This window comes from Numenius arquata, chromosome 7 (genome assembly GCF_964106895.1).
Source record: "Numenius arquata chromosome 7, bNumArq3.hap1.1, whole genome shotgun sequence".
NCBI classification, from domain to species: domain Eukaryota; kingdom Metazoa; phylum Chordata; class Aves; order Charadriiformes; family Scolopacidae; genus Numenius; species Numenius arquata.
This window is the reverse complement of record NC_133582.1, coordinates 12,913,754-12,922,147: the sequence shown is the minus strand read 5'-3', so window position 1 is coordinate 12,922,147 and position 8,394 is coordinate 12,913,754. Positions and strand designations below refer to the sequence as shown.

Sequence of the window (8,394 nt, the reverse complement as noted above, 5' to 3'; positions counted from 1 at the left end):
TTTAAACAGATTTGTAGACATGTTAAATGTACAAATTTTACATTAATTTTGTTCTTTACTACTAAAATTGTGGTTCTTCTTTTACATAGTAAAGAAAATTACTTTCACATTTTCAGAAATACTGAGTCACTGAAACCTTGGAGTTTTTTAAAGACAAAAATGAATGTGGCAGTGAACACCTAACTGAATAATTTGAATGTGTGGAGAAACAGTATCTGTGGCATTCGCTGTGCAGAGATGTAGCTTTGAGGTTAAAAAGAAAAAAGATATTGTATTTTGAATTTTTTTTTTTTTTTTAAGGTTTGTATAGGCTTTGGAAAAATTGGGACAGGATTCTTTGAATAAATTGAAACAAACTTCAGAAACTATTGCATCCTTTATTATTTTAACACCATATGTTGTGTGCATGATGCACAAATAGAATAATGAGAAGCAGAAACTCTACATGTCCGTTCAGCCCCTGCAAGTTGAAGCTTCAGCCAGGAAAGACTGGCTGATGGGCAATGGGGGATAAAATGTAGTTTTTAACAATCTCTTTGCATTTCTCCAGTCTTTTAAACTGCTGAATATTAGTCTATTTCTCATCATAATATATAATATGGTCAAAGCTGTATTATATAGCTTAAGGGGACTTTTTGTGGTTCTGCACTTAATACAGTAACTATAGCATTTCAGGTTTCCTCCTGATAGGAGGGCATCTCCAATAATTTGGAGCATTTGCCAAGTTTCAAGTTTTAATCTGGATGGACTTAGAGTTTTTCAAATATGCAAACCAGGGCTGTGCTGTGGCTTGAGCACTGTCCTGATGTTCTATGTACTCATTGTTGGCATGTCCCTGGCACAGTGCTGACCAGGACTAGCTAGAGCTTTCTCCAGAAGTGGGTATTGAGGGCCAGAGGCCTTTGTGTGTACAAAGACTTTGTTTGGGTAAGTCAGAGAATTTAGCTGTATAAATACTTGCTGATCACACCCCCCATTTGTCCTCAGAGCCTAAAAATTAGTTGCCTAACTCATTTTATTTACTAGGACAGAGACAGCTAGAAGGTCAGACAGAAATCAAGTGATCTACAGTTTAGGAATATTATCGGGTTTTGTACAATGTTTTTCCTGAAAGAAAAATTATTGCCAAGAACTCAGCTTGTGAAACAGTATTAAACTTGCGTGTGGTACTATCAAAAAACATAGAAACTGGGATGAAAAGTGCTTCAAGAAGTCATCTACTTTAGGCAAGATCGGCTATGTCATACTTTACAGTTGTCTATTTAACTGTTTGTGAAATCTTTCTAATGACTTTACAAGATCTCCAAGCTACGTACTCTAGTATTTTACCGTTCTGATTGTTACAGACTTTTTCCTAGCATCTAAAGAGAATCCCCCTTGCTACAGCTTTGGTTCATTATCTATCTATCTGTCTATCTATCTTAATCATGTCTTCCTCCAGTCTGTCCTTCAGCACTTGTCCCGGTTTGAAGTAAAACCGAACCAATTTTCTGTTCTGTAACTTTACATCCTAGCTAGGCCTCCTCTAACTCTCTGAAATTAACGGCATATTGTGGAGAAAACTGCTCGTTCTCAGAATGATAAGCCCAATGTTTGTGCTCCATGCCAAGGAATGGTATGCAGGGAGGCCCTTGCTTATACTTATTGCTATAACAACCAAGGTCGGCCAATTTCGTTATTTGCCCCCTTAGAGGGTCGGAAACGGAAAAAACGTAGAGGGGTCACGTCGGTGAGGAGGAGTGGACAGGACAGGTGACCCAAACCTGACCAACTGGGGTATTCCATCCCATCTGCCCCATGCTCAGTATAAAGGCTGAGGGATCAAAGGGTCAGCCCCCTTCCTGCGATGGCCGACGTCCAGAGAGGACTCTGTCTGTTCATCTGCCTTTGATCCCGATCCGTGTGTTCCTGACTCCAGAGCTGGAATCCAGTTCCCATTCGTCACTGAGTCCAGTCTGGGACTTCCCCAGTGCCTGCCGGTGACGTGACTGTCATCCTGGGAGCTTGATACGGTTTTGTATATATTGTATCTATTTCATTATTTTTCTTCTTTATTTTTATTTTAATATTAATTTTTCATTAAAGTAGTTTAGTTCATTCTAAACTTCTGAATCTCCTTATCTCTTTCTCCTCCTCTCTCCTCTTTTAGGGGGGGGAAAGGGGGGGAAGGGCCATCTGCCGGTTCGGTTTTGGTAAATTCAGCCAAAACCACGACAGATTTATTGGCGCCCAACGTGGGGCACGAACCCACGACCCTGGGATTAAGAGTCCCATGCTCTACCGACTGAGCTAGCCGGGCAGATGGGATGGAATACCCCAGTTGGTCAGGTTTGGGTCACCTGTCCTGTCCACTCCTCCCCACCGACATGACCCCTCTACGTTTTTTCCGTTTCCGACCCTCTAAGGGGGCAAATAACGAAATTGGCTGACCTTGGTTGTTATAGCAATAAGTATAAGCAAGGGCCTCCCTGCATACCATTCCTTGGCATGGAGCACAAACATTGGGCTTATCATTCTGAGAACGAGCAGTTTTCTCCACAATATGCCGTTAATTTCAGAGAGTTAGAGGAGGCCTAGCTAGGATGTAAAGTTACAGAACAGAAAATTGGTTCGGTTTTACTTCAAACCGGGACATTCCACCCCTTATTCCATACCATTTGCATCATGCTTAGATTACAACTACTATCATCTATAAAATCTATACATACATACATATATAGATAGATATATGTAAATCACTCAGTTATAATTTATCTCTATATACAAAAGCTTAAGTCCATTTCACAGTAGATCAGCTTCTCCTGGTGCCCCGATTGCCAGTGTTAGGTTGGATGTTCAAAGGTAAAGTTCCTTCTACTCATCATGCCACCGATGCTACCTGGAGTAAGTGGATTGCCTTAATCACACAGCGAGCTCGAATAGGAAATCCAAATCGTCCAGGAATTGTAGAAGTGATCACAAACTGGCCTGAAGGCGGAGATTTCACAATGCCACCAGAGGAGGTGGTAACACGTGCTGAGGAAGCCCCGCCATATAATGAACTCTCAGATAATGAGAAACAGTATGTTTTGTTCACTGATGGATCTTGTCGTATTGTAGGAAAGCATCGAAGATGGAAAGCTGCTGTATGGAGTCCTACACGACGAGTTGCAGAAGCTACTGAAGGAGAAGGTGAATCAAGTCAATTTGCAGAGGTAAAAGCTATCCAGTTGGCCCTAGACATTGCTGAGCGAGAAAAGTGGCCAATACTCTATCTTTATACTGACTCATGGATGGTGGCAAATGCTCTGTGGGGATGGTTAAAACAATGGAAGCAGAGCGACTGGCAGCGCAAGGGTAAACCCATTTGGGCTGCTGAATTATGGCAAGATATTGCTGACCGGCTAGAGAAACTAGTCGTGAAAGTACGCCATGTAGATGCCCACGTACCTATGAGTCGAGCCACTGAGGAACATCGAAACAATCAGCAAGTGGACCGAGCAGCTAAGATTTTCCAGACAGATTTAGACTGGGAACATAAAGGTGAATTGTTCTTAGCTCGATGGGCCCATGACACTTCAGGTCATCAAGGAAGAGATGCAACGTACAAATGGGCTCGTGACCGAGGGGTGGATTTAACCATGGACGCTATTGCGCAGGTTATCCACGATTGTGAAACATGCGCCGAAATCAAGCAAGCTAAAAGGTTAAAACCTTTGTGGCATGGAGGTCGGTGGTTGAAATACAAGTATGGGGAGGCTTGGCAAATCGACTATATCACACTCCCTCAAACCCGCCAGGGTAAGCGTTACGTGCTTACAATGGTGGAAGGAAGCACCGGATGGTTGGAAACCTATGCTGTGCCCCATGCCACTGCCGAAAAAAACCGAGGTTGCTGCGGCCACAACGCAGAGTACTAACCACTATACGATCACGGACGTAGAGGGGTCACGTCGGTGGGGAGGAGTGGACAGGACAGGTGACCCAAACCTGACCAACTGGGGTATTCCATCCCATCTGCCCCATGCTCAGTATAAAGGCTGAGGGATCAAAGGGTCAGCCCCCTTCCTGCGATGGCCGACGTCCAGAGAGGACTCTGTCTGTTCATCTGCCTTTGATCCCGATCCGTGTGTTCCTGACTCCAGAGCTGGAATCCAGTTCCCATTCGTCACTGAGTCCAGTCTGGGACTTCCCCAGTGCCTGCCGGTGACGTGACTGTCATCCTGGGAGCTTGATACGGTTTTGTATATATTGTATCTATTTCATTATTTTTCTTCTTTATTTTTATTTTAATATTAATTTTTCATTAAAGTAGTTTAGTTCATTCTAAACTTCTGAATCTCCTTATCTCTTTCTCCTCCTCTCTCCTCTTTTAGAGGGGGGAAAGGGGGGGAAGGGCCATCTGCCGGTTCGGTTTTGGTAAATTCAGCCAAAACCACGACAGCACTCTTTCAGTCATTCCTAACAGGCAAAATTTTCAAGATCATTCTTGTTGCTACATGCTGGTGTCTCTCCAGCTGTTTTATATCTTTCCTTTAAATATTGTGTGAATTTGTCTAGTTTTCTAGCTCAGGAATTACATGTGTTGAAGACCACTCTCAAGTCTCATAGCTGATGTTGCAACCATAATAAATTGTTTGTAATGATCAGGTTGTCATTTACTGTAACCCTAAGTCATTCATGTTACAGTCAGACGGTTGTTTCCTGTCTTATGTTTGTGTATTTGTCTGATGCTGGTTCAGCTCATGTAGCATTAGCCATCTAAATTTCTAAATTCTTAGCTTTTTTTATGGTCAACTACAAAACCATTGTTACTGTTTCCTTGTAGTGATGTGTTAAGAAGGTGGTAACGTTCAAACCCCACCATTGCATACTCAGAAGGCCAATATCTTTATCTGAATTCTTTTTTCTTTTTGACCTAAACATCAAGACCACTTTTTGCCTTGTGCTTTACTTCCTAATGGCACCATTTCAGAGATCTCTGTGAATACTTTATTAATGCAGTATACTGCACAAGATTTAAAAGCTGTGATTATTACCCTGTTCCTGGAGAAATCACAAGCGAATATTCACACTATATGTACATATCATATCTTGAGTATTATGCCCTCCATTCCTGTTTCAGATAGATTTAGGATCAAAAGATGCATATGCAAGTTGCTTACTCTCAGCTCAGTGAATAAGATAAATACTTTTAACATCTTTATTGTTTTAATAACATTAATTTATGAATGTTGCTAAATGTGTGGATTGCTGCTGTCCTCATATAAGGAATTTTGGTGCTTATAGTATTTATTGGCAAGGGTGAAGTGTTTTGGCTGCTTTCTTTGCTGAATATAACACAAACTATAAGCGTTAATGACTCTTTTAATCATGTACCTCTATTTCTAGTTTGCCTGCACCTCAGTGCTCAAGTACGCAGTACAAGTACTATAACTAGGGAGAGTGATATGTACATTTAGGTATGAAGATTGAATACCAAAGAGAATTGTTACAGTCTGTTGTTTCAAACATTTATAATTATCATATAAAGAGATTACTTTGCATCTTTTACACAGTTCCAGTATTCTTACTGCTGTGAAGGAGAAGTGAACTCGACATTTGAGGACATGCTACACAGTCTAAAGTAATAGGTCCACTTACTGTTAACTAGATCATGACGAGTGGTTTATAACTTGGTCTACAGATCTGCGTCACTTTTTTAACTGTTGCTTGAAAAGTTTAATCATAAAAGTGCATGGTGATTCACAAAAAAATCTTTGAAAAACTACTGTGGTCCAGAAATAATCTGCATATAGCCCACCCATCTACCTTGGTTTACATTTCCATCTCTTATCCTGACAAAGGCAATGGTAAAACTCTTGGCTTACTTTATTAAATTCATATCCTTGTAATTGTACTTTATATATGCTTGAGAATTTTGTTCATTTAGTACTAACAGTTATGTTATGTCAATACCCAGAGACTCCACTTCAGGTCTGATCTTTTTTATGTTAACTATATAACAATGAATTTAAACAAATGGGCCCTGCCAGAATCTCGGTAAAATGTTTAATTCTTGTCATTTCAAGGGCCACTGATAATTACATTTACACAATAATGCAGTTTACTTTTAATAGTGTTTATACTGAAAACTCAATGTCAAAGACTGAATGACAGTACACTAAATGACAGAAGAAAATGAATATATTTCTGAATTGTACATCTAATGGGGAAAAATTGTGTAGAAGGCCGCTGGATGTCCATCCATTACATGTAGTCAAAACATATATGAATCGACATATGCAGTTGCTACCTGAAGTGTGCTTCATAAGAAGTGTTTGACATTTGCATCTTGGAAACGTTATTGGAATGTGATTAGGTTCTGTTTGCTTCTTAATTTGTCAACATGAACTGAACAATTACGGGTTTGAAAACAATCTGAAAAGTTGCTTCCTTGCTTTGTATTGTTTAGTAAGAAGAATAGTTGGTATTTATACCAGCTGTTCACTGCATGCTTTTAATTTAACTGTGACAAAACCAGACAGAATGGGGACATTACAAAATAGCTTTAATTCCCATGTCATGTTTAGGACCAGCTAGATTAATAGGTAATTTACAACTCTAGCTCTTTGACTGCATAAACTCTGATAATTTTTCATCTGAAATATTTTAGATATACTTTGTGTGGGATACTCTATCATAATTATTTTCTTTTTTTTACAAACTGTTTAAGTCAATAAAATATTATATTCAGCTTTGACATTGTGGACTATAACACAACTTTTTAAAAATCTTATGTGTTTCTAAAGCTAACTTAGAACTCTAAAAAAACACAACAAACCCACTATTGGTAGTGACAAAATAAAAAAAAAAAAAATTGTTTATGCCTGAAATGGGATTTCCCATAAGTGGTGCAATGATCTCAGCTAACTTCGGACTTTAGCAAATCAGATATCTGCACTTGATCTAGACTCCCTTATACAGTCAACAGACAAATAACCACTTTTAACATGTTCAACATTGTGTCCTCTTAAGAAGCACCACAACTGACTCTGATGGGAGGCCAGCTGACTCCTGCGTGAGATCAAGTAATTGCCTACGTTACTCCATAGATGAAGTTAATTCCACTCTGGGTGGCTCTCAGGAAAAAAACAGGGTGACTTTGGGGAACTTTTCTTATTTTAATCTATTGCCAATTAACACAAAGTTTTGATTACTGATGTGGGCATTGAGAGAGAAAAAAGAACACAGAAAAACCACAAAGAAAGCAAACATTTAGGGAAACACCTTTCCTTCCCTTCCTTGTGCTCAGCCTAAGCCACAAGCTCCCTTTGCAGTGGTTCATCCCTGCCTGAGCAGATGTACCATGGGCTCCCTGCCTGCAGCAGTTTTGGGGGGTGGTGGACAGTTTGCATCTGTGTCACCTCTGGTTGGAACCAGCTGCACCCAGCACAGGCAGGTCAGGGACATCTCCCACACAGGCAATCCTGGAAGCTCCCCCCACCCAAACCCTGCCAGTTATGCCTGATACAGTGCCTACTTTATTTTGATCTGTAGAAAATATTGTGAAAGTTTCACATGATGCTTTATCAGAATTTGAACATCCTAAATTCCTCTGCTTTTGATGGCTGTGGGCATACCTTCACATTATTTAGGTTATGTTTATACAAGGGAATGAAGCAGCCTGGAGAGCATTATTTAGAAGGAGAGGAGAGTTACTGTGTTGGTGTGCTTTCCCCCAGGCTAACTGGTGGGAGGCTCGGAGAATGGTTTGGAGGACCTCAAGTGCCCCTGCAGTGTGTTATGGTCCATGCTGTCACCTTGGCTCTGAACAGATTTAGAAGGAGCAGATAGGCAGAAATTTTGGCTCAGTGCGAGCAGAGTTTACTCAAGCTGATCCTTGTGACAGACTTTCTGTGGTGGTACGCAGCATATCCTTGGTGGAGAAGTAGGGGAGCTCTATGTATCAATATTTTCCTAAACAAAATCAATTATGAGTTTACCAGCATGTCCCCGCTCTTCATTTTCACTGCATCAGGCAAGCTTGCTGTGCTGCCTGAGAGGAGAAATGTTTAGCATGATCTGGCCTCAGAAACCTGGGCCTTCTTTTTCAGGGAATGGTTGTTTCCTACTCTAACCCCTCAACAGCGTGTTCACTGCTTTTGGGACTTGACATTAAATTTGTTACCACCTGTCCAGAGGAAACCTGAATACATGATTTCCTAAATGGCATGGAGGGTTGTGCGATGGAGGGACTTTATTGTGGTGTCAAAACACATGTGCAGAGTAGTAAGGACCCTTTAAATTTAAAGTATTTTCTATTCATGTTGGTTTAAGTCCAATGAAGTAAAGGCTTGCCTCTCCTATGCTACTGGTGTTCTGTATTTATTTAATTTCCTACGCAGGTGCTTTGCCTGAAGAAAGCTGACTGGT

At 40.6% G+C, this 8,394-nt stretch overlaps 1 non-coding gene across 1 annotated transcript; it reads right to left on the bottom strand.

Moving 5' to 3' along the window:
- Positions 1-2,226: 2,226 nt before the first annotated feature.
- On the bottom strand, positions 2,227-2,299 carry TRNAK-CUU (transfer RNA lysine (anticodon CUU)). The gene has a single exon. It is a non-coding gene; the product is annotated as a tRNA-Lys (tRNA).
- Positions 2,300-8,394: the final 6,095 nt, after the last annotated feature.